Here is a 26,374-nt window from a genome sequence, read left to right on the forward strand (position 1 = left end):
TGAGCAGCAGTTTAGGCAGGTGCAGACAAACCCAGCACCCTGCACAACCCCTGTGACACCTACAGAGATGTTGGCAGGAGTCAGTGAAGCCCAACCAGCCTGTCTGCCATCCCTGCACACTCCCAGCAGCCCTGCCACCCAAATTCAGCTTTCCACATCCTAAAACAGGCTGCAGGCAATAATAAAATATTTGACTCTACATGGATTTTCATCACATCCAAAGCAGTATTTGAGGACAGAAGTCCCAGGGGCAAGGGCAGGGGCATTAATTGCCAGCAGCACAGCAATTCCTGTACCTGTTTCTTTGGTCTTCTATCACAACACAATTACATCCCATGCTTGTGGTTTTTAAGCTGCTCCCGAATCTAGAGTTAATTACTGGGCAGAACACAAGGACTTACTCCTGAAGAAAATTACCCCCACACCATCACTTCTAATAAATCTTATACTCATTCAGTGAGACATTTTCAGCCATTCTAAGGTTTATGATGCCCTTTTTCATGATTTCTCTCTGATTGCCTTAAACTCTAAAAGGCTCAAGGTGCAAAAGGACTGACAAAGCACTTCCTCTGAATTCAAAACACCTGACATGCCCTTATTGCTGATGCATTTTCTACTCACTAGTGTGTCATAGGTACAAAAACACTGAAAAACCCCAGCTGGCTCCACCCAGGAGTTACTACATGAATAAATATTTACCTGCAGTAAACAGAGAAATAAAGCAGTGAGTCCTCATCCTGTTTCTGTGAGGATCCCATCAAGAGTTACCTGAAGTTACCTGAAATGTTAGTAGCACTACTTCTGTTTCTTGTGATCTGCATAGTCTATTTTTTCACTATTTTCATGTCTCCATGTTTCACTTCCCAGTTACATTCTCTGAAATGCTTAATATGGTGAAACTATGCAAATCTATTTCTATTTCGTTCCCAAATTCTGCTTTTTGTTGTGCTCATATTTGAATTCATGTAAATGAGAACACAGAATTTAAAAGCAAGACTGAACAATGTTTCAGTAATTAATTATTATGAGCCATTTTGTGAAGGTACTGCACGCCCTGCTCCAGGTATCACTTGAAAAGCTTTGTTCTTTATGATTAAAATAAACTCTCAAATGTGGATTGCAAGAGGCTATGAACCAACACAGAAATACCCAAGTGTATTTTACTGACATGCTGCTGCAGTCCAACTTGCTGTTTGATTCCAAACATTACCATATAATAAATAATAACAGCATTCCATCACTAACAACATGCTCACAGTAAATAATATCTGAAACTAGAAGTAATCACTAAAAATAGTTCCAGTGTTGAAGAAGGAAAAGTACAAGTACCTAATAAATGGAGTTTACCTCCAGCTATAGCCAACACTCAAAAGCACATCTATTAAGCTCTTTTAGATAATCAAAGTGTGCATTTTAACCCGCTCTTGCCCCCCACTCCCTTCTCTTTCAGGTAGTGAAGCCTAATAGGAAAAAATATTTAAAATATGAAGCATAATTTCAGCATGACAATTTATAATACAGCAATACAAATTACAGAATACTTGATGTAAGAACAAACTGACCAGCCCAAACCCTTCTGCTTTCCTCAGCTGCAGTGCTCAGCTCAGCCATTTACACCACATGCATTTTCTGGTTTCCTTCATTAACAAAAGGCTTCAGTCCATTCACCACTACCTGTTCCACAGACCTATTTCTGAGAGAAGCAAAAGTGATTTGTGGTGTCAGGAGCTCTGAAGAGAGAAATTCCCTTCCCTGGTCTGAGAAGGAGCAGAGCCTGAGCAGTGCTGGAGCTGTGACTTGCCCAGAGAAATGACAATCACTAACATTTTCAGATGCAAGGTGTATAAAATCCACCCTCTCTCTGATAAATGAACATTTATTTTACATATCTATATAAAATATCATATATATCATATTAACATAAATGAAGAGCTCCTTCTTCTCCCAGGGCTGATCACTGGAGACTTTGTTTTGCTAACTTCACTGCATTCTTCACCCCAGTCTGTTGTTTCAGCTCCCAACTGCAGGAGCAGTAGGACATGAGGGATGCAAACCTGGGCACACTAAACAGCTGGTGCTGCAGCAGCATTTGTATTTAAGGAAGCAATTATTACAATATGGCAATAATCAGACACCAAAAAAGTGAGTCTTGCTACTGAAAGCAAAGGCTTTTCAATTGTCACACCATCAGTGATGGCTTGACCAAGACAGAAATTTCTCAATACCATACCTGGCAGCAGCAGATTTTCCAAGGAAAAGCTTAAAAAATATTTCCCTAAACTGCTTTCAAATTTTCTTCCAAGATAAGTGAGAAAGAAAACAAAGCCCCTCTAAAATCCTATTTTATTTCTCACCAGCATATTGCAAGAAAAAAGTACATTACAGAACAACAGAAAGTTTAACAATAAATCATTTCATTTGCCACCACACCCCAATAAATCTTTCTTCAGCTTAACTGGGTCTGTTAATCACCAAAATGTAGATGCTTGAGCAAAAGGTTTCAGGAATGCTGCTATTTCTAAAGAACCCTTCTTGTATAAGGGGTCTAACTACTGCCTCTTTTTCAAGAAAATTATCATTACATAGGTAGAAACCTTTGATTACTAAACAAATAGAGCTAAAAACCACCCAAAGAGTAATTGCTACTTTCCTGGCCAACAGGTTCCAGTTAAATCAACAATGAAGAAGCAGCTTAGGGCATCAAAGAGTGGAAAACTTGCACAGAAATTGGTATATATTGTCTGGTCCCTTCAAGTTTTATCAGCACAGCACACAGAGCCTGCATCTCCCATTCTCCTGAGGCAACACCTCCAGGAATTCACCCTAGGCAGTCACATAGCAGGATCTGAAAAACTGGCAAATAGTGATGGGAAGACAAAAGGAGCCACCAAATGCTGAAGGCCTTTATAAATCCTGTAGTTGCACACAATAAAAGTTGACAAGTTATCAAACTACAAATAAATCTGAAAATTCAGTCATGGTTTGTGAAACTCACAGTAAAAAGATGGTAACTTGAGGATACTAAAATGATGAGCAGCAGAGGTAGACTAAGGCAAGAATTGCTCTGCCTTCTCACAAAATTTACCTGGAAGTTAACTGGAACAGAAATAACTCAGAGAAAACAGCTATAAATAGAAAGGGGTTAATCATTCAAATTTCTATTCCCATGACAAGAATACACTAAAGACTCTAACTTTTTAATCTTATGATACAATGCTTTAAAAATACTTTAGCCGCTGCACTATAATCTGTCTCTACCTACTTTTTAAGAATAATTTCTCCTTCATTTTTTTGAATGCAATAAAGAAGATTTTCTTTCAACAAAAACATTTTCACTGACAATCAAAGCAGCATAACAGCTGGAACAATTATATGTGGTCACTTAATTTTTTAATGGGGCCACTTAAAAATACATTTACCTTTTCTCCATCCTAATATAAAGCACATAAAACTTATTTGTCATCGATTTCAACCACGAGAGCTGCTACAAAGTATTTTCCAATTAAATGCTTGCATTTATCCTAAAGCAGCAGAGAAACTCAGAATAATTAAGGTTGGAAAAGGCCTCTGAGATGATGGAATCCAACTGTTCTCCCAGCTCTGCCAAGCCCATCACTAAGCCCTGTCCCTAAGTGTCACATCCATCATGTTTGTTCAGGGACATTAACTCAAGTTTACCATAAAAAGCCACCAAAGAAAGAAAACTGCCTCACCACAATGTACAGATAAAAACACACCAAGATAACCCAATGTCTCTGAACTCACACAGAGCCTGTGACACACTTGGAAATAGAATCTAATTATTACAAATCCCCAGCCAGTGCTTTACTCACAGTATTTCTCACCCAAGTAAATGAATGTTGGAGCTTTAAAGTTAAACCAACTGGAGTGTGGGAAACAATACACAGAGAGGAATTCTTTATTCAAAACGTAGAAACAGATAAGAAGCTGAGTCATTTTGTGGTGTCCAGCAAGCTGACTATAAAGGGAGTTGTAATCCAGAATATTTGCAGTGACAAATCAGGACAGCACCCAAGATGTTCATGCAGCTTTGAAAGATACAGAGCTGCTGCAGATCTCCACTGACCACTCATTACAAGAAACTGGGAGCAAAAGGCTTGAATTGTGATTTTAGCATTACATCCAACTCTTTAAGTTACATCCTCACATTCTTGCCAAACTTGCTTTTATTGAAGAACTCTACTACAGCCCTTCCCTTTTATGCAGAACTTTTCTGCTCCTCCCTCTCACTGCAACTCTTCATGCACCAGATTTATTTACAGCACCCAGAGGAAACAGAAGCTCCCAGTTATCAAAACAGACTGCAGAATGCAAATAAACAACTGTTATGTATTTATGTTAGCTGGACTCTAACTTGTACAGAATGACACTGACTATAAAAGAAATGGCATCCTAACAGTTAAAGCAACAATTCCATAAACAAAATGCTGTTATTGTTATTATTACTCAGATAAAAACAGTGTTAGGTCATTATTTTGAGCTTACTAAAATTTTCAACATAGCTAGAGGTCACCTAATTCAAGTGTAAATAAACATTTTTATTAAAAAAAAAAAAATACTATCTCCTTACATTACTACTACTAGTAGCAAATGTAAAAAAGAACCTCCAAACTGCTGGGGAAGTAAAACTGGCCTAGCATGAAGACTCTCAGTATTCTACACATCTGAAGAGTGACATCTCTATCTTTAAACACATGGGAAGTTTCACAATTGTTTGCACAGTCTGTAAAAGCTTATGAACTCAATAAAATGATTTAAAGTTAGACATGTAATCAGATGCAGATTATCATTATAGTATAAAGTGGTTTTTAAAAAATTTTTAATAAAATATAAAAGGATTTTTGTCAAAAGCATTGCATCTATCTTACATGGACATTAAAAAGAAGCAGAACAGTATTAGCTACGAAGCAGATAATCAGTCCCTCCTCATTTTTATTATTAACAACACAAAGGAAAATCTCTTTTTCTGCTAGCAAGTTTTGTGCCAAAAATTAATGTACCATTTGCTGCTGACAATCTGCCAGACTAATGATGTTTTTCTTCACTCCAGAGGGTTCAGAAACTACTACTCACTTTCCATCAGCATTCATCACGATTCCTGGCCTGAAAAGAAAAACAAGACAGCTCTTCTACAGACAGACACACACCTCAGTCATTACTGCAAGTAAATAATTCAAAACACTTCAGCAGAAGTACACAAGTGTTCTTCACCTCCTGCTGTTGTGGTTCAATCCACAATTCCTGGCATACAACAAAATAAAACCATAGAATCACTTAGGTTGGAAAAGACCCTTAACAGTAAGTTTAATCTTTAACCTGGTGCTGCCAAGACCAGCACTAAACCTTCCCCTGGGTGCCACATCTGCACATCCTTTAAATACATCCAGGGATGGTGAGTGCAACATTCCCTGGGCAGCCCATTTCAATGCTAGATGACTGTTTTGGTGAAGAAATTTTGCATAATATCCAACCTAAACCTCCCCTGGTGCAGCTGAGGCAGTTTCCTCTCACCCTATTACTTGGTGCTTGGGAAAAGGCTGACCTTTACCTGACTGTAACCTCCTTTCAGGTTGTTATAAAGCTGCACTAGTGTGAAATTGTAAAGCAAGTTGTGGCTACCCCATTCCTGAAGTGTCCAAGGCCAGGCTGGATGGGGCTGGGAGCAACCTGGGATAGCAGAACATGCCCCTGCCCATGGCAGGGGAGGACAACTGGGTGATCTTCAACTTTCCCACCCATTTAGGATTCTACATTTCATTTCCTACTAGGTTTGGACTTGTTTTTGGGGATTCAGTCTTGTCCATCCCATTAATTAACTCTACAGTGCCTTTTCACACTCTGATGCTGCCATTGCCCATGTGGACAGCACACACACATGCACTGTCTCTGCTTCACTGCTGCCTTCACACCAAGCACTAACTCTTCTTTGCTTAGAGGATCCCTGGTTAGGACTTGGACAATCCTCCTTAAACATCTTATGTCTTGAACTGCATCCTTAGTATAACCAAATAGTCAACTCAGAATAACCAGATAACCAAACAGTAAATTCAGAAATTCTTTCTTTTCTTTAAATAAGATGCTCAGCACTGAAAGTCAGAAATACAAATAGTCCAAGCCCATGTGATTTTCAAACCCCAATACATAATGTGTGCAGTGGTGTGAAAATCCCAAAGGCCTTGCCTTCCTCAGCAACACCTATTTAAATTCACAAAGGTAACTGGGGGGGGGAAACCCCAAACAAACCACAAAAATCCCCAAACGCCAAAAACATCCCAACACCAGCAGAGAGTCAATTACATTGTCACGTATGGTTAACACACAAATTTTTGGGGGGTTGGGAGGGAATATAAGGGAGGATCTGGGGAGAAGGACTAGCCCAAGAGTAGTAGATGTAGTGCCACACACACAAATTAAAAAAAAAAAAAAAAAGTTAAAAAACTGGGAATACTGAAAGGTAGACCAAGCGGAAAAAAAGCACAGGCAAAAGGACCAAAGTACTCTTCAAAACCAGAAAAGGAATCTGAGACATGAAGCCAAGCAGAAAGGGGATTCAGTGCCCAGTGTAAATTTCAAGTAAAATTTTATGTGCTTCCTTCTCCCCAGTCAACTTTGTACTCAGCTTCTTGAGTTTCTGCTGGCAAGGCTGGCCTTGTTTGCCTGGCTGTCCCCTGTAGCTGTGTCTGCACCAAAGGTTTGTACACACAAAATACAGAGCAACCTGCAGCCTTCTGGAGGACTAACAGCCATGCTCACACCACTGACTGAAAACCATTCTTCTGCAGCACTCCAAAGCAGTTTTTGGCTGTTATTTGTAGTGACACAAATGTATCCAGTTTTTAAAATCACATAGGCTCCACATTCTTCTGTTGTGAACATTCTATTCTCATAAACATCAAAATGTTAACTGAAAATAACAGCACATTTCAAAAATATTACCTTTGCTTGTTAGAAAAAAAAAATGATGAAACAATATCAAAATACCTCTCTCAAGCACTATATTTACCAAAGATAAAAGAGGTATTGCTCAAGAGTTGGCTCCCATAAGATCTTCAAACACTAAAAAAATGTTACCAGTTATTCTATTTTCTAGAGTCTTTGTACAATGTTCTCCAAACTACCTACCTACTTTGATTTTTAAACTGCTTCTGATACTCTGCAGCTGCACACAAGCACAGTTAAGTCACAATCTCAATTAAGTCACAAAACCACTTGACAGCAGGACTCTGGGCCTCTTAGAGTGTCAGGTTAATGGTACAGACCACCAGCTATTGCACAGTCCACATAACAACTGGTTATTCTTATGCTTATTATTAAAATATTTCATTGCCCTGATACCTTCTGTGCACACAAAGGACTTTCAGAAACACCAAGAATTATCAAACACTTCATAGCAACACTGCACCATGAAACTAAAGGCACAGCAATATTTTTATAAATTCTTGTTAACAAACATCTCTCACCACAGAGCCTCACATGACTTCCACAGAACTCTTTATCTACCTCTGCCAGCCACATGAGCTCCTGCCCACATTCTGCCAGCTGATGCCAACTCCAAACTTACATCCTCCAATCCATCTCTGAATTCTCTCCCAGAGTTTTTTTTTTTTTTTTTAAACCCAGTGGATATATGGGTAAGGAGAGGACAGGAATGATCCAAAGTGAGAACAAGCAGTGAAAGCCTCTGATGGACTTAGTTCCAAATTAATGCCTCTGCTTTCTGCTTTGCATACAGAAAATATGGGAGGAAAGCCCCAGAAGAATACTGTGAAAAGAAATTTAAAACTTTAGCAGCCCCTAAAAGTGAACCCAACAAGACAGCAATGAGAATGCACTGATTACTTGTGCCTCATTAGAAGAAATTAGAAATAACAGTGCTCTCACTGTTCCTTCCTTCACAAGCAAATTCATGCAAAACCAAAACATAACATCACACACCAGCACAGAAATTAAATCCCCAACACCGACTCCCAGTTATCACAGCTTCTGGAAAATAGGAATAAAAATTGTATTTATACAGCCAGTAGTGAAGTAAAGTATCAAAAGATTATTTATCAACCTAACATGGGAAGTAAAACCATTCAGCTCTACAGCAGCATATAAAGCTGAGCTACACAAGCATAAAACTAGACATCAGTACCTCTGATAGAGTTCCTTTAAGATATTTTGATGAGGCTATTTTGATGAATTTACAAAGCTATTCTAAAAAAATCAGAGTAACTACTATTGAAAACAAAAGCAGGATATTCTAGAAACAGAAAGGCACCCTTTACAATTCAATTTCATAGCAAAAAAATTATGCAACACTACTTATGAAAAATGCATGTTTAACAAGCTTAAAAAAAAAAACAAAAGGAAGCTGTGAGGAGCAATTTTAGGTATTTTGTCTCAGAGAAAAGTTCCAGTACTCCTTATTTTTTTTCTCTTTTAAAATTAAATACAAAACATACTTTCATACACGTAGCTCCAAAGACACAAAATTACTCCGGAGTTCAATTAATTCACAATTTTAAGTCAAGAGCACCTAAGGTAAGAAACTGGTACAACTGCCCTTTTCCTTTTTAATGAACTGAAAAAGGTTTGGCCAAAAGCCAAAGCCGGGAGGGGGGCAAAGGTAGGCGAGGACAGCCCGGATCTTCTGTTTATGTACAACCAGTTTCTGAAAGTCTGTGCCCTCTAGCAGGCTAGAATTAAACCTTGGCTGCCTAAAAGAAGCCAGAATCAACCAATGTAACATGCAGAGATTATCAGTGGGGAAGCAGAACTGCCCCAATCCCACTTCTCAAAGGAAGCTGGTTTTGACACCTCGGTGTTACTCTTTGTCTCTTTAATCTTCTGAAGCCAGAATGTAAATTCAATTATTTTGGTACCTACATATCCACAAGCATTTGCACATGAGGGCCTCCCCTGCAGCTCCTAATGGATGCAAATGAAACCACATTCCTGAATTTCTTTCCACCAAGGCTGAGATAAAAGGATTTTCCCGTGTAAATCTGATGCACTAACACAGATTGGTGGACGTTGCTTTAGAAGTACCTAAAAGATACTTCGGGCATTATCCAGATCCATGTAACCTTCACCTTGCAGGCTCCCAGAATTGTGATTATTTCAAAGGTTACCTGCTATTAATTCTGGATTGTAAATACACACTTTACCAACCCAAAGCACAGCTGCTTGCATTTAGTTACTACTAAAATGAATTATAAAAAAGGGTTAAATTTCTAACACAAGATGATCTTTGCCCCTAGATCTGATTTAATTACCAAAACAAAACACACTGCAACTTTCACAGGTAAGTGACTAGAAGGACTAGCAGCAGCACTGCCACAAAACAAATCAGGCAACAGTGCTGAACTTCTGGCCCCCATGATTCCAAGTCCCCATATTTTGAGGCAAACTATTTGAAATGTAGTGTGTAACACCATGCATGTCAGCCCAAGAGTATTGGTTTGAGGAAAACACACATTCACTGAAAAAACCAAAACAAACAAACAAGCAGGCTTTTCTATGCAAGTGTGTGAATGATGCTTGTTTCAGATTTTTCTGTCCTGGACTGCTTCCACAGAAACTACCAGTTCAGAAAAGGAGCAAACTTCCTATCTTAATGGTCTGCTGCTCCCAAGAGCAGCAAGTCCAGCTAAACCAGAGCAGCCCCATGGCCTTTGGACAAATGCAGCACCACATTCTACAGCCCAACAAGCCCTGCATTTATTTTCAGCTAAGTTAACTGATGGCAACCTTTAAAGAGCCAAGGGCAACTCTTCCACGTGTATCTTTAGATCTGTGAAACTGCCTGAACTGTGTGCCCTGGTCACTGAAACACAACAGCAGCTTTCTAGCTGAACTGCCAAAACACCAGCCTGCATTTCCACACAACTTGGAAATAACATCATTCCTTCCTCTGCACCCTGCTCGTACATACCGCATTCTAACAGCTTGGATTTTTACTGGATTTTGAGTTTAAATTATTGCAAAATAGAGCATACAACAGACATATGCACACTTTAAAGGGAAAGGAATAGTGGAACAGGACATGATCTCTCTTCACTACATAACAAAAGTCAAAGAAAGATTTTTTTTTTTTTAATTTTTTTAAGCAGGCCTTCCTACACTAGAATTTGGAGCTCTGCCAAAAGTCCATAGACAATTGGAGAACCAGTGAATTCATGACATCAGATATTCCAAGGAAGTGAAACCTGGCTAAACGGAAGTGAGTTTTACTCAAGAAAAATAGATACTTAAATAGACAAACAACAAAAATATTTTAAGACCATGTATAAAGGAGGTCTCTTTTATTAAAAAACAAACAAACAAATACAAAACCCCAAAAAAACCACAAATGGCCCAAAACATTTAATCAATGTTAAAAACTCCACTCAAGCATGTTTCCAAGGCAATACACATCAAAACATTCTTGATGTTACCAGTATCCCCATATTCTTTTTAAAAAGGCCAGTAAACCAGTTACCACAGAATTTTTGTTCAGTAATCCTTTCCTGAATCCCTCCTCTCCTGAAAAGCACTGCTTGCTGGCATGGAACTCCCAAAGCCTGGAAACCACCTGAACTGAAACCAGCCTGAACTGAAGCTTCCCAGATAACCTGGTGATTGATTCCCAGCCTCCTTCACGCATTCCACTAGGTTTCACAACCCTTTGCCAAGCATACAGATGCTCCATATTCCTTTATATACCATTTTCCTAAAAGCAAGCATGCTCTGAAGTTTTATTTCACCTTTTAATTAATCTTTGAAGGCATACAGCTGCAGGAGCCTCTGGCTAATGTTACAAAACACAGGCCAATCAAATTTCTCCAACATCCTCCATGCATCCATTTTACTTTAAATCCTGAACTACAGTCCTGAAAATATAAATCCTATGTTGCTGGGGTTTCCAGTTTCAGGAACTTACTAAGCCTGAATGAAGTTCAACATCAACAGAATAACGGCAGCACGGACTTAGTACCTAATATTTACAATTATGGCTACACTTGTCAATTCCAAGTGAACAAAAGTTGTCCGTGTATCCAGTGACAAGAAAAGCCTGTACGTGCATAAAGATCGGGAGGAAAAAACAAACACCAAAACCAAAACAAACAAAAAAGCCTCCCCACACCCCAATGAAAACTCATCTTTCCGGATTTTGGAAAGTGTCCAGCACGGGTCTAAGCATGCATGTGTTGGAGCGAGACAAACCAGCGAGTCTGGCATGAAAGGTCTCCGTTCCTCTTTCAGGAACTCTTTGGGACTAATGAAGATTTATTTCCCCGTGACACAGGGGCAGTGTGTGCTCGAGCACTCCCGTGGAGCTGGGCTGCTCAGGAGAGCGCACGATGTCAGCGCTGCCAAAGCCACGGCTCTGCGCGCCGCCCGCGCAGTTGACTGCGAACACAGCCCCAACACTGCTTTGCCATACAAATTCCTGCGGTTCCGAAGGAAAACAACCAGAAACAACTGGGCTCAGAAATGCAGCTTAAAACAACCGGGAGTATCGAGTAATAGCAACGCCACTTAACATTCACAGAGCGATCACCGTCGCTTCTCAGCTGGGAGAAAAAAAAAATAGTAAAGAAATACCAGGCATAGCGCAAAGCTTGTCCGGCGAACGCTCGGGGGGAGCGGGACCGCCCCGGGACCACGCAGCCTCTCCCGAGCCCGGGCAGCGCAAGGGGCCGGGGCTGCGCCGCTCCCCGCGGCGGGAGGGCTCAGCCGGCCCGGGCACTTGTTGCGGGGCCGCTCCCGGCGCGGTCTGCACAAAGGCGCCCGCCCAGCCCAGCCCAGCCCCGGGTCCCTTTCCGCCGCCGGGCGGCCGCGTCCCGCCGAAACCTTCCCGGCGCGGGCAGCGCGCACGGCCGCCCGCGCAGTTGAGCAACCGCGGTGTCGCAAGCGGCGCGCTGCCCTCTTCCTGCGCAGCCCGGGGCTGGGAGGCACCGCCGGCAGCGAGCCGGAGGCCGAGGGCAGCCCCGCCGAGCCACGTCCCGTCCCGTCCCGGTCCGTCCCGCTCGGAGCGCAGCCGGCCCCGCGCACCCACCTGCCCGGGCAGCGGCCGCCGCCGTGTCCGCGCCGCCCCAGCCAGCGCGGCGGCGCTAGCGCCAGCGGGGAGCGCTCCTTCGGCCGCCGCCGGCACCGGCGCTGCGCTCCGCCGGGGTTACCAAGGCGATGGCTTCGCCCTCGGGCCGGCGCCGCCAACCCGGGCCAGGCTTTCGCTATCCGAGCGCGGCGGGCGGCCAATGGCGCGGCGCGTCCCGCCCCTGCGGGCGCTCCCCTTCCCCGGGCGGGCCGCGCTCGGCCGCGCCTCCGGCCGGCGCTGCGGAGCGGGGGTCGGCTCTGCCCCGCCCCGGGGCGGGCCGCGCGGCGGGGCCCCTGGAGACACCTCAGAGAGATCCCCCTGGCGAGACCCGCTTCGGGACAGACGGACAGACGCGCAGTTCCAGTTCCCCCTTGTGCTGCTCCCGGAAAGCCGCTCCCGCAGCGCCCGGCAGCCTCGGACTGCGGGCAGCAGGAGCTGCCCGTGGGCACGCTGAAAGGCTCAGCCTAGAGCACCTTTCCCGAAGCGCCTTTTGGAAATCAGCGGGGTAGAGCTCGTTACAGCAGCCTATTGCCTTGCCAGTGAATTCCCTGGTACGTCCTCGTTGCAAGAGTCTTGGTGCTGAGCGGCCAGGAATAATTGCGTAGCTATAAAGGGGGTTTTCTGAGGCTTGAAAGAAGCAATCAAAGGAAGACAAGGTAGAATGTAACCGGTAACGAAACAACTTCTTAATGCAGCGGGCCCGTCCCCACCCACTGAAATCAGCAGCAACATTCCTGCCGCCTTTAATGAACGCAGGGCGAGGCGTAGCACATCCTTGTCCGCAGAGTAGGATCATATTATGCATATTTTAACATCCCTATGCTAATAATCATGCTGTATCATTAAGCTTGTCTATTTTAGTCTGTTCATTTTTCCAGTTATTCCAGTTCTGAAAATGAATGGATGGACGGTTTTACTTCCTCAACTTCACTTGCCGGTTCTCAAGGCACAAAAAATCCATTAAATTTGGATTAGAACACATCTAGGAAATACTTTGTTGTTTTTCCCAAACCACCCAACCAACCACTACATGGATTAACTGGAAATCTCTGAGAAGGACCATGATCTCCCCTATTACTTCAGCAAATGGGATTTTTGCATGAATGGTGATCAAGCAATGCTACCTCTAGGCAAGTCTCAGTGGAAGGGCAGAAGTTAATGAGAAATCTTGCCTACCGTGTGTCAGTTGCCTTCACAGCCTGTCTGTGGTGTATCAATTAACAGCTCCCTTTCCTACTTTTAACCAGTTCCTTAAGTCTGCTCAGTACCACAGGCATTGCTCCCCAACACCATGCTTCACACCACAGATTGTAGTAACTTCACTTGACTTCCCTTCTTCCTGGAAAAAAAAAAAAAAAAAAAAAACGGAAAAAAAAAGAAAAAAAAGCCACTAGAGTTCAAATGAAACTGGTTTATCAGGCAAATGTGCAGCTCATAGAAATAGATCACGTTCTGCATTACAAAGCTTAGTTCAGCATGTTGAATCACTTGTTTCTTCTGTTTAAAGTTTACATTGCAAATGAAACATATTTCTGAAGAAATAAGTTATTAATGAAATCCAGTAGTCTAAAAAGTCCCAAATATGCAGTTTTCCAAATCATTATGATATTTGTGGTTTTAACATTAAATATTCCAGATAGTCTTGGCTTAGATACTGAAACCTTGGCTCAGTAGTTGGCCTCACTGGTGACTGGAAAGGCTTGATAAGTTTTTTGAAAAAGAGTTATTTACTCTGGATCTTGTGACATTAGATGGTTGTTCTACAGGATCCAGTGCAGTCTTTGCAAAGCATAAGCCAAGTATGATGTGAGTGACTTACTGGATTGAGCAGAGAGCTACAATCCAGAGGCTTAAAAATCTGTTTACTGCACTGCCATCTTTTTATTTGAATAATGATGATGAAGGGCCTATCTTACATAAAGCCCTAGGCACTTTAAAATTGTCCTGTACAGACAATTTCTGTGAATAGACTTCAGTGAAACCTGACCACACCGAGTTTTTCTCCAGGGCTGTAATCCCTGATTTCAAATTTCTTTCCATTTTCTGTTTTATGCCTCAGAATACAATATCAGTATTTAGCAGGGGGAATAAAGAGATCTCAATCAGTAGTTATTAACATATTTCAGATTATAGTTGATCAGCTTGCATGATATTAATGTTCTTGTCACACATGGAGTTGTTACAGACAGTGTGTGTGATATGGATAAGGAACTTGCCTTGAAACATCTTAAAGAAACACTTTTTTATCCTGTGTGGCATGCAAAAAAAAAAAAAAAAAAAAAAAAAAAAAAAAAAACCAGCAGACTTCAAATATAATTTTAATTTTCAATTTCCTTATCTTTGAATTCCCTTCCCACCCCTCTTCACAAAACAACAAATGTTCTATTATTCTGCCCCCCAGGCTATTGTTACATGTGTTCTCAGTATAAGGAAAGGGTTTTGTCTAAAGAGGCTGGATCTGAGTCATGTCTTTGCATGTGAAACAGCTGGACACCTAGGGCACATTCTTGGTTGCCTGAAAATGTGTAATTTTCAGGGTTTTGTGTTAACACTCTTTGAATCCTGTGTCATTGCACCATCAGAAGAAACTAAGTTGTCTCTGTATTTGCAAACATCACAGACATTAAAAAAGGGCAAGTGGAAATGCCATGGTAAAGATGTTTGGCCTGAAGCAGAAAAAGCCATTCTGAAAAAAATATTTAAGTTATTAAATCTAAAGGACAATGATCCAGAACACAGCAAAATACTGGGAGAGAGATGCTTAGAAAGAACTTATTAGAAAATTTTAACACTTAGAGCAACTTTCTACTCTCTGCTACAATGGCAACATCTACAAACCAAATGAGCTTCAGGCAGTTAATACACAGGAATGTTTTCTGGTGAATACAGAACAACACAAGAATCTCTTATCAGTAATTCTTTTCATTTAAAAAAAAACCTAAAAAAAAAAAATTAAAAAGCTATATTCAAAATTGTGTGAGCAATACTGGAGAGAATAATGGGCACTTTACACTGCATTGTCATCCCTTTGTCAGCTTGCTGCCTACTGCTGTCCAAATAAAAGGCTTTAGAACATCTTGTATATGACAAATAACATGTCACTCTCCTCAGTAGCCACTAGAGGAAAGCCAGCTTGCTTTATGACATTCAAAAAATAGCTTATCTATTAACAAAACTTTCATCTACCCTTTGAAGGCCCTCTTTCATCTAGACTAGAAAAAAAAAATGTCTCCTGTTGCCTAAAGTAGCAGGTTGTTACCATTTGGCAGATAGAATCACTAGTCACTGAAATTTAAAATGTGTTAATAAAGTCAATAATACTGGTTGTGACTATTTCAAGCCATGTATTTAGTACAGTAGATCCCAAGAATCAGGTTTAACTGTCAAAGTCTATATTTAGTCTCATGCAGGGAAAGACTAAGAGATTCCCAAAACATTATTTCATGCCCTAGGTTAAAGTACTGCAGCACATATGAATGGTATGACCAAGTGGATAAGGTATGTGGGTAGCACTGTCCTCTACTAGCCTCAGATATATAGGGAACAAAACAAAGTACAATGGAACTGATAAAGGGCTGGTATCTTAGGCCTGATCAAGCAGAAACTGTGGGAGAGACAGACACAGATAAATGCTCCCTGGGCAAGAAGTGACCAAGAAACGTGTTGTGAAACTTTGTGATAAGATAATGTTACCAGGTGACCTAATGTCATGAAGAATGTGTAACCAATGGGAGATTGTTACCAAAATTAGAACCCTAGATAAGTGCCATACATGCAAAACCCTTTATAAACACCCTGTACACTCAATAAAATTGGCTTCTGATCCAAACTGGGGTGCTCCCCTCTCTCCATCACCAACAAGCTGATCAGTAGTCCTGGACCTCTCAGCTGTTAGCCCACGGTGTGAAATCCAAGCTGGCCATGCCAACAGGGCCTCTCAGGGAGCATAGAGAGGTGCTAATGGCATGGTGAAGGACATCGTGTGACATCGTGTGACATCGAGTGACATCCTCCCACATGCTGTGAGCAGGCAGACCCCGAGGTGCCCTGGCAATGCTCTGCTCCCTGTGCCTGTGCTGGCTCCAGCAGACCCCCAGAGGTGCTCAGGCAGTGCCCTGCTCCCTGTGCCTGTGCTGGCTCCAGCAGACCCCCAGAGGTGCTCAGGCAGTGCCCTGCTCCCTGTGCCTGTGCTGGCTCCAGCCTGGCTGTGTAGAACCCAGAGCTGCCCTTTGTGTCTCATGCTAGCTGTGGCACAGGGCAGCAGCAGCAGCAGCCCCGAGTGATGTTCAGTACCAGACTGCAAATGCACACATCAGAAAAAATAGATGCTGAGTTTGGCTATGAAGCAACAGCCTGTAGCAAGAATAAGCAGCTTTTAACAGTGCTTTGCTAAACCAAGTTATTTAACATGAATAAGATTTAGTAGAAAAGCTCTCTGAGAACCTAGAGCATACGTACAGGAACCAGAAAGATAAACCCCTCTGCCAGCTACAGCAGTCCCTCAAATCCAGCTGCAGCAGCCCAGGCACCATCCTGGCACTTCATTGTTCTGTTTCCCCCACTGAATTCCCTGTCTGAAGCTTCTAATTTTAAAATTTTAAACCTAACTTAAATGACACAAAGTGACTTGAGATCCAGGGCCTCTTCCTCAATCTCCCTGACCTCCGAGGCTGCTGTGCCACACCAGAATCACCAGCACATCAGCTGATGCTCCCAGCAGGGCAGACACAGCCCTGCTGGGAATGGCTGGGCTCAGCTCCTTCTGCTTTTCCCCACTCAGAGAAGCTGTGGGAGCAGGTGAGCAGCAGCAGGTCGGAGCTGGAGGGAGACCTGAGCACACCAAGGCTGTCCTTCTGGAGCACTGGCTATGCTGGTGATCCCATAGAGCTTCCCTGGGGCTCTCCAAGCCTGGCAACTGCAGAGTCCCTCTGCACCGAGGCTGCAGTTGTGCCAGGGAGGGCTGGGAGCTGATCCCCCCAGCCCACCAAGGAAATCCAGGCTCGTGGTCCTACTGCTTCCAAAGCATAGACACCCCATGGGCAGGAGCTCCTAGGCAGGCACTTTCAAATGGTGCCATTTCTGGCAGTTCATGCCAATTCTATTGTAATAAAGCAGCAAATTTTTAATAGCAGTAATCTGTAGACAAACTGAATGAAAATACTTATTGTCACTAATTCCATACCATAGCCAATGTATCTTTTTCTGGTCTGTTCTGGTTTCTAGATATGGTCACACTTTATAAGACAGCTTTTTCATGAGGTATGTGGACCTCCATCTGTGTCAACAAGTGAAGATAAAAAGCCCCAAAAAGCTACTCAGAAGTAGGAAGAGTAAGGCCTTTACAGCAATCAACAGAATTCTGAAGTGGCCAGCTGACTTTCCTGCTACATTCTCGCTTTATATTGAAATAACTCTAAGTAGTCCTTCATTTTTCTAGTTTACTTACACAGACTTTGTAAAAATAGTTCCATCAATACAAAACAAATTCTTTCATCCAAAAGGCCAGTGCCTACTAGAACAGGACTTCTGTTGGCATGTAACCTTACATCCCACACAGGCAAGTCTCCCACCAGCTATCATTTCCTCTGCATACTTTATGGGCCTGAACTCATAACCAATATTAACATTTTATTAACATAACTGGATTGTTAGAAATGTCAGTTTTTAGACGAGGCACCGAGTTCCCTTGTGTTATTTCTACCAACTTTTCTAATCAAATACAAAGATCCCATGACACATTTTGACAAAAAGTAGGGCACAGCCAGCTTATTTATTCTTTTACTAAAAATAGGCTCCAATGTCCAGCAGGTTGTAATGTGTGAGACAGCACTTCAAGTGTAACAGCTGCTCCTCCTGCCTTGATACATCTGTGTTACCAGCCCTTTTTTGCAATCTGCTAATTGCCAAAATCAAACATCAGCCTTCACAAGAAGTTCCCTTTTGCTGAAATGCTTACTATCATTAGGCCAACCACAATTGGGAAAGCAATAAAATATCTTCTCATCCTTACAGGAGGAGTTCCTGACACGCTTCCAAGCACAGCACAGCATGTTTTACATCTCTTGGGTTAATGGCATATTACTATTCTCAGCCAGAGGCTAAGACTAGAGAGAGATTCATTACAGGAAATCCATCTCTGTTTCAGCCTCTTTGCATATTTATTTTCTAGCTGGCCTTTTTGTTAAGGCAATTCTGATAACAGAGCAGATGTGACAACTGTGAAAACCAGTAATGATCAGGAATACTGTTGATGCTGTCACACTTTTTAATGACTGTGGATATGAAACACTGCATTATTTCAGAATTTCACCTTGAGGAGACTTGCAACTGATGTTTTGTCAAGTTTTCTTAGAGGACATCATTGTCCAGCCACAATGGTGTAAGTAACAGTTAGTGAGACTGTTTTGTCAGAACTGTCACAACAGAGAAAACAGTCTTTATCCCTCCAAGTACACAGATGTATAATCCTTTGGGTCAAACACACTCCCTGACCTGCAGTGCACAGTGGGCATCACCTCACAATTTGGCCATGTGACTTTGCAAACCATGAGAGTCTTGCTGCAACCCAAATCTTTCTTTATCTTGCACGAGTTACACATGATGTGCAAACCAAAGAGATAAAAGCAAATGTGACACACTGCTGCTACTTAGGACACAGGTGCTGCATTGACATTTCACTAGCCCATGGAAAACATGGTCAAAACAATAATTTCATTGCTTACCACCACAATACCTACATAGCAGGGCAAACTAAAAGAGTTGTCATGAAACTTAAAAAATACATAAGCACTAGAAAAATGACAAATACTACATGTGTCATCATTCCTCAAAAATACCAGTTGTAACTACAAATGGACTGTTATTTTGAATCTCTAGCTAAAATCTCAGATTCTACCTTCTTCTCTCTGGTGACTGTATTGTAATTTTAATACTACTGATGAGTTTCTATTTTTAAAAGGACTACCAATGATACATATATGCAGCAGATAGGCTTTCAAAAGGCATTTACAGAAGTCTTATTAACAATGTTTCAAGTCTAATACTAATTCATGTACAACTAATTTCAATGTTTATTTTTTTCTAAAACTAAATCAGTGCAAACAGAGGCATAAGCACACAGTGAAATTGGTGAGAAGCAAGAATGTTCAGTTCCCTGCTGCAGAAGACAGAAATAATTTCATCTCAAAGTTCTACTAAACTTCTGATAATCCAGAGCCATGAGTCCCACCCTTGGAAAAAAGGACATTTCAGAGCAGTGTTATTAATGGGTATTGCACAAGCAATGCAGGAGAGATTCCTGGAATACTCCTAAAATGCCAGTACATTTTTTGAAGCATTGCTCTGACAGCTTTTCATTGCTAGACAATCCAGTCATCCTAAATCAGGAAGACTTATGTTATTTCTAGGAATTATATTTTAGACAGTTTCTTTGAGCTACAGATGCATCATCCTAATTTTTAGTCTACAAGAGCTAAAATTACTAAGTCTGGCAAGATGCCATCACAAAAAAAAAAAAAAAAAAAAAAAAAAAAAAAAAAACCAACGTTGCAGTGTAAGAGAACAAATATATTATTATTTCTTCCAAAACTAGAGATTAATCCTGCCTTACTATTTTGGTAACTCTGGGCCTTGTGCTGAATCCCTTTTTACAAAGTTTCCAGGTATTGATTAAGCAAATCAAAAGCTGTGTGTTCCACCAGCTCTGCCTGGCAGTCCATCACAACATGTTGAAAGTTTCATTTGTATGACTCATACGCCCTTAGATTAAACAACTATGCAGATGATGCCAAGTCTTTGTTTATCACAGCTTTGTCAGCAAAACAGAATCATCCAGCAGGTGAATCATGAAATTGCTGTCTGTGTGGATGAGGGAAGCAGAGATGCCAGCTGAACTTCACGCTTCCCAATCTATGTCTCCTTCTCCTCTCCTTCACTGTGTGACTGCAGCCTTGCTCATGTAAGCAGAACCCTCTCTGCCTTTTCCCCAACAGAAAGGCACAGCTCACTTGGCTGCAGCTCATAAAGCCCTTCAGGCACATCAGAACTGCAGCTTAAGTGGCTTGCTCAGGAGAGTGCACTTGCTGCCTCCCTCTGCATGGAAAATGGGGTTTGTTTCCAAAATGGGAAGTGCATCCATTTCAGTGGCTTCAGTGCTCAGTATGGAGCTCCCCTGCCTGGAGAGGGCTCACAGGGGGCTTTCACTGCAATTCTGTTCCTCTCTGGAGAAAGACTGACAGGGTGGCAGGGCTCAGAGAAGGAGCAGCCATCTGGGCAAGGTTAGGTCACCTTCAAAAGAGAGCACATTCCAGCAGCTCATAAAAATGTGGCTCAAGAACACTTTTTCTATTCCTGGAATGTATCTCATTGCCAAAGAAGGTAGCTACAACCAGGAAGATATTCCATGGGGAGCAAACAAATTCTCCTGCCAAAGCCATTCCTCCCTGCTCCACCCCAGCTGATATTACACAAGTTGAATAATGCATGTCAAGGTATTAAGTAACATGTAAACACTTCCAGTAAATGTTTCTACTGCAAGCCTTGCCTTAACTGGTATTGCTTCCCCCCTGTGATAATGGAAAAACATCTTCCTCAGTTCTTCTGCACCTAAAGCTTATTACTAATGAGGCACATCCCACCAAATGTTGGCTGTTGATCTTCCTCTTGCCCCATCTCCAAGGCAGATTTTAAAGCTCTTGGAAACTCAGAGATGGCCTTCTCTGAAAGCCTGATTGGCCTCACAGCCCCTGCAGTGGGGAAAGCTGATGTCTCAGGAGTATTGCAGTTCTGGTAATACCCTAAAGAACAGATGACAAATGCCAATGGAAGCAAGTTGGGGGTTTTCTCCTCCCACCAAGGATGTTTTATGTGAGCCTTATCTTCCCATCGTGCATTGCCCGACACTGTTCCCCACCCCAATTTTGAGAATATGTGTTTTCACATATTTTCCCAAGGGGAGCCACAGTTCATTTCAACCTGGAAGAGGAAATCTCCTTGGAATTTAGTGTCACTTTAGGCATACCCACTGCTTGCACAGTGTATGCCAGTAATTCCTTCTGCTTTACTGCCTGGGACACTCCACAGCAGGGGCAAAGGCAGTTCTGAGCCAGCTGATCAAAAGCGGCCACGGTTACTCACATCACTGGGATGAAGATGGGCTCTTGAATCACCTCCATGAGACTGAGAATCATTAGTCCCAAGGGAGAACTGCCCAAGGAAATTTCTGGGATTTTCCACTGGCATTTGTACTTTTGTGAGGGTTTTCTGTAGGAGAGGCTGACTTAGGGTCAACTACCCAAGAAACTCCCAGGGAACATCACCAAATTGCACTCTAAAAAATATCTGGGCAATTAGTTTAAACAGAGCTGTTAAGGAAGAAGGGAAACCCATGCATTTTCTGTAACTTTTTCAAAGTATAAATTATTTCATTTAATGTCTGTTAACTGCACAGGGCTGAGAGCTGTGGATTGAATTGGATTGTTTCTTTTCCATAATTGTTTTCTTGGCAATTGATTGCAGCCCAGCTGACAGTGTGACACCTGCAGCACTAAACACTACTGAGATCCAAGGGTCTAAGTCTCTGCAATTGGTAAGAAACATGCTCCTGTTTGGGCAATAAATGGAAAGCAGAAATACCAGTGAACAACCTCCTCCAAGCCTTCTCTGCCCCCTGCTTCCAGCAGCAGCCTTTTGTGCCTGATCTCCCATGTCTGGAAGAGAAGTAATGGAAATATCACAACTCCCAGCAGCAAGGCTTCCCACCTGTCTGTCACCTGAAACATCAGCATCAGTGACTGTTCAAATACCACAAAGCACAGGGGAACTGAAACTACACTCACTATGGCCAAATCATGTCACAATTATGTGACAACTGTTGTGCACATCTCAGGAACTGACACAGGTTTATTTTTTTGTCTGGGCTGATCAGGACAGGCACAAAGCAAAACCCATGCCAGAAGGAGTCCATCCTGCTCAGAAGGTTGTTCAGGACATGGTTAATGATTGCATTACAGCTATCACAGAAATGCCAGTGCTCAGTAAGGAATGTTTTGAAGAAGGGTTTCCAAATGCTACTCCCAGCTGCTTTTAGTTCCCCTACAGAAGAACTATTGGAAAGACCAAAACATCCACAAATACCTTTGGAGAATGCTTTGGCAAGCCACTGCTGCTTTCCTAAGAAAGGGTAACTCAGGGTAACTCACTGCAGCATTAATTTTTCTTTATGTTCTGAAATAACCCTTTTTTGATGAAAGACTAATAAAATACTGATTCCCAGATTTCTAAAAATGTTAGGGCTAGGTGAACACTCAGAAAGACCAGTGGTGTCTAGATTTCACAAGACCTGAAAAGTTCGCCTTTTAATAAAAGCTGTTTTTCAGCCAGGGAGGGCACCAAAGCTCAGGTATAAATTTCTGGTTCAGAGAGGAATGTGATGACAGCACAGGAAATTCATTTGCACTGTTCTTCCCCTCCATCCACCACCTACAAAGCAGAATTGTGCTGCCCAGCTCCTGCCTGGATCTCTCTCCACAGGGACAGGGGAGGAGGGACAGGGGCACCTGCCACAGCCTCACCGCAGCAGTGTGTAGGATAAAGCAGGACAGAGTCAGGAGAGGCTTTCCTGAGGGGGCTTGTTGGTGTGCATATTGCACACATGTACAGATGTATGTAATCCACACTCCTGCCACTCCACAGCAGCTTGGCTTTCTAGCTCTCAGTGCATGCAAACAGTGCCAGAGCTCAGCCTGTCACACACCATAAACTTGTGGCTGTGAAGCAGGAAGGCCAAGACTGGATGGTAATGACAGTCTGTACACATTTGGCATATGGAAATGTTTACATACCTGACTGTACACAGGCCTGTGTCCTTACTGCTGTGTGCTCACTCCCAGAGCTTGCAGAGGGCACTTTGGCAAACCTGTTTCAGCTGCAGTGATTCATCCAGGCCTTCAGCAGAGAGCTACTAAAGCAGAGCTGTGATGTAAGGGTCCCACAAAAATCCTTTCCAGCCTTTCTAGTGCCCCCACACAATGGACAACAACAATGACTCATTGAAACTGAAACTTCAAGTACATCCTTACAGTGTCAGTAAACTATATTTAGAATTCCTTTTGTCAAGTACAATTTTCAGTTACAGTGACTCAGTTATGGTTGGGACTAGACAGGTGTTTCAAAACAGCAAAAAAAAGTATCAAGTGTCAGCTCTCAAGCACCATTAACAGAGCAAATCCCTGGAGCAGTCACAATACAGGGAAAGAAATCTCTAGATCCCAGTGAAAAAAGTCTCAATTCATGAAATAGCACCTGTAAACATCCAACCCATCCTATGCTGATTCCTTCATATAATAGATTCAAAATAACATCTTAAAACACTATAGTTAAACATTAGTTTTTCTCTTTGATAATTTAAGCTAAAGATGTTTATTATTGACTCTCATGCTAAATATTCCTCTGAGAAAAGTCTGAATAAAGAGGGAGGCATACTTCACCTCTTTTAATCTTTAAGTCACATCTTAAACTACCATTATCACAGATATATGTTAAAAAGAAATACACACAGATATGAAAAACAAGATCCTGTTATGTCAGGTTTTCTATCAAAGAACATGCCATTATACTTTGTGGTTTAATAATTTTCAAACCTAAGAATTGATGATGCTCAGCTAAATTATCCATAAAATATGCCTTGAAAAACAGCATGATTTTGTTTTGCTGTTTTCTCTCCTTCCCCCATAACAACAGCTTGGGGAACAATCATGTAGTTCTATAGTGGCTTGGCCATATGAACTCTATTAAAAACCTGATTATTTCAAGTTGTTAAAGATCAGGTGATAACCTCCCCCAAAAGATGAAAAAATGTGAACCGACATAATTAGTATCTGATAGAAGTGGGGCTGTTGCACTGTGTAAACGCTGAATTAGAATGATAATGCAGGGAGGCTCAACAAAAGCAGCTTTGTGTTTCTCCCTGCAGCCAGTAGCAGCTCCTGCAGGGGCTGTCCCTTCCAGCCTGTGGAACTCTGCAGGATGGAACACTGGCTTTCCCACACCCTGCTCAGATGTACCTGGCAAGTGTTTCTACAGCGTAGTTCAAGAGAACAAACCCGTGTCCCATGCTACACATCTTGTCTGGGACAGAGCTTTTAAATAAATCCTTCTGTGCTGGCTGGCTAGCTCTCACCTCCCCAAACACACCTAACCCTGTGCCTGCAAAAACCTCAGCCTCCCAGCACTGCTCCTCCCAAAAACGGGCTGTCCTGCAGCTTGGCTGGTGGCATGTGCTGCTCCAGGTGACACTGGCTCTTCATCAGCAACCTGCCTTTTCCATGCCCAGAAAATCACACTGTGTTTGGTATTGATCCCACATACCCTCACCTGTAACTTTGCACACACAAAATCCTGCTGAATCCAACACTCTTTCCAGGCCAGTCTGCCCCTAGCATATGTCAGCTTCTGTACATTTTGCCCTTTTCCAACTCATCCCATGTTGCATCTTGGCTATAGGAAAGCAGCAAAAAGGATAATGCAACAGAGTTCCTCGTGTAATGGAGAAGCAAAAGAGAGAGAAGAGAGCTTTATTTAAAGAAACACTGCAGTTTTATAGTTCATGCAAAACAGAATAGAAAATACTCCTTGGTCCAAGAAGACAACACCTCTTTGAAAACATGTTTTCTGCAAAACAACACATCTCTCAGTATCCAGCAGGTGTTTAATCAGTGTTATAATTTCTTGTCCTTGTGCAGCCTGAGAAACCCAAGGCTTCAAGGCTGCTTTTCCCTGGCTCCCAGCAGCATCCAACGACAAGCCCATCTGTTTATGGTCTATCTAGTTAAATATGATTTTCCAAGGTTTCCAATTCATCATTTTTCCTTATTTTTTTTCCTATTTGATGTCCAGTTAATGATATTAAATGGAAATATATTAAAGAACTATCTTAGCTCAATCTCTTCCTACATTTTTTCTCCAAACTGGCTGTGACCTTTGCAAAGGTATTTAGCAGAGTCAAGTTATTTTTCCCATTTTTGTCAGCATGGATTTTGAAATCATTACCAAATTATTTTTGTTACATCAAATTTTAAAAAAATGTTCTCTAGCTAAGCTGACATATTTTAGTCTAATCCCTTAAAAGTGCCTTACATGAAGTACACAGTGGAAAAAAACCCAGAAAAGTCTGGTTTGTGGCCAAAATTCCACCTTGACATGAAACAGAAGGGGAAGAAAAATTAAATCTCTTGAATAGTATTTCCCAAGTGTTTATTAAGAATTGCTTGCTTTCCTAGTCTGAACTCCACAGTAGTCTCAAATCAACAATGCCACATCTGGGTTTGATGAGCTCTGTTGAAAATCTCTTGAGACAACCCCTCATTCTGCTGCCCTGCTATCTCCAGTAGGTTCTGCATCCGTGGCACACACACAAATTGTTTATTTCCCACAGCTCACATTAACCTCTGACTGCTCTGTTGGTTCTGGGTGCCAGGGTGGAGTCAGGAGACCAGTTCAAATATCTTCTTACAGTTGCTGCTAAATCATAACTGTTGGAAAAGATTAAGTGTGACAGGTCAGAGAGAGGAACAAAGAGTTTTATTCATGGAGAATCTTACTAGCCTTCAAAGCAAGTCATATGAGAAATATATGAATACATACGTTTTTATAGTTGGTGCCTAAATTAGAAACAAGATCAGAAATCTCAATGTCCCTCATGAACTCCTTCCTGTTTCCCCTTGTTCTTCTATTCATTTTGGATGATACACTGTTCCCTTTATTCCTTCTTCCTCCTCTTGTCCCTCCTTGTCCCCTGTCACCCCTCTTTGCACATCCTGCTCTGTGACTCTGTGATCACTTGCAAGCCTGTGTTGGATTCAGAGATGCATCACCCCAAGATGTGCCACTCTGGGAATCTAGGAATTGCCAGCTGTGAGTTTCCCATCTTGCCTCCCCCAAAGAAGCAAAGTGAGTATAAAGCCAGACTCTAGCCCTCCTTAACAAGTGGTGCTCAAATACACTTTGCAGCAAGGTAAGAAACAAGCAATTTAATATGGTATGTGACAGAAAAATTGTCACATTAAAAAATGCAAAATTCCCAAGGAAAAAGGCCATTTCCTCACCCTTTGGCTTTGGAACTAGACCAGGGTAAACTAAATGGGTGAGGCAGAAGTGCTGGACATTTGAACCCCTATCAAGGGGAAAAGAAAAAGAGGGGGAAAAAAGAGAAAAAAAAAAAAGACAGAAAACAAGTTAAAACTGTTTGCACATGAATCCTTAGGGCCATTCAAACTGGGAAGGTATGTTAGA

General features: G+C 42.1%; 1 protein-coding gene across 4 annotated transcripts in view; it reads right to left on the reverse strand.

Annotated features, from left to right (window-relative positions):
• The window catches only part of PIK3CB (phosphatidylinositol-4,5-bisphosphate 3-kinase catalytic subunit beta), an 85,471-nt gene that overhangs the window by 52,860 nt on the left and 6,237 nt on the right, over window positions 1-26,374 (reverse strand). For 2 of the 4 annotated variants that reach the window (XM_079315405.1, XM_079315404.1), the window contains exon 2: window positions 13,262-13,424. The gene's annotated coding sequence lies outside the window, so the exon portion shown is untranslated. Of the gene's footprint in view, window positions 1-12,046; window positions 12,269-13,261; window positions 13,425-26,374 lie in introns of those variants that run through there. The other 2 variants (XM_079315406.1, XM_079315403.1) reach the window with 1 other exon arrangement.

This window comes from Erithacus rubecula (genome assembly GCF_903797595.1).
Source record: "Erithacus rubecula genome assembly, chromosome: 11".
NCBI classification, from domain to species: domain Eukaryota; kingdom Metazoa; phylum Chordata; class Aves; order Passeriformes; family Muscicapidae; genus Erithacus; species Erithacus rubecula.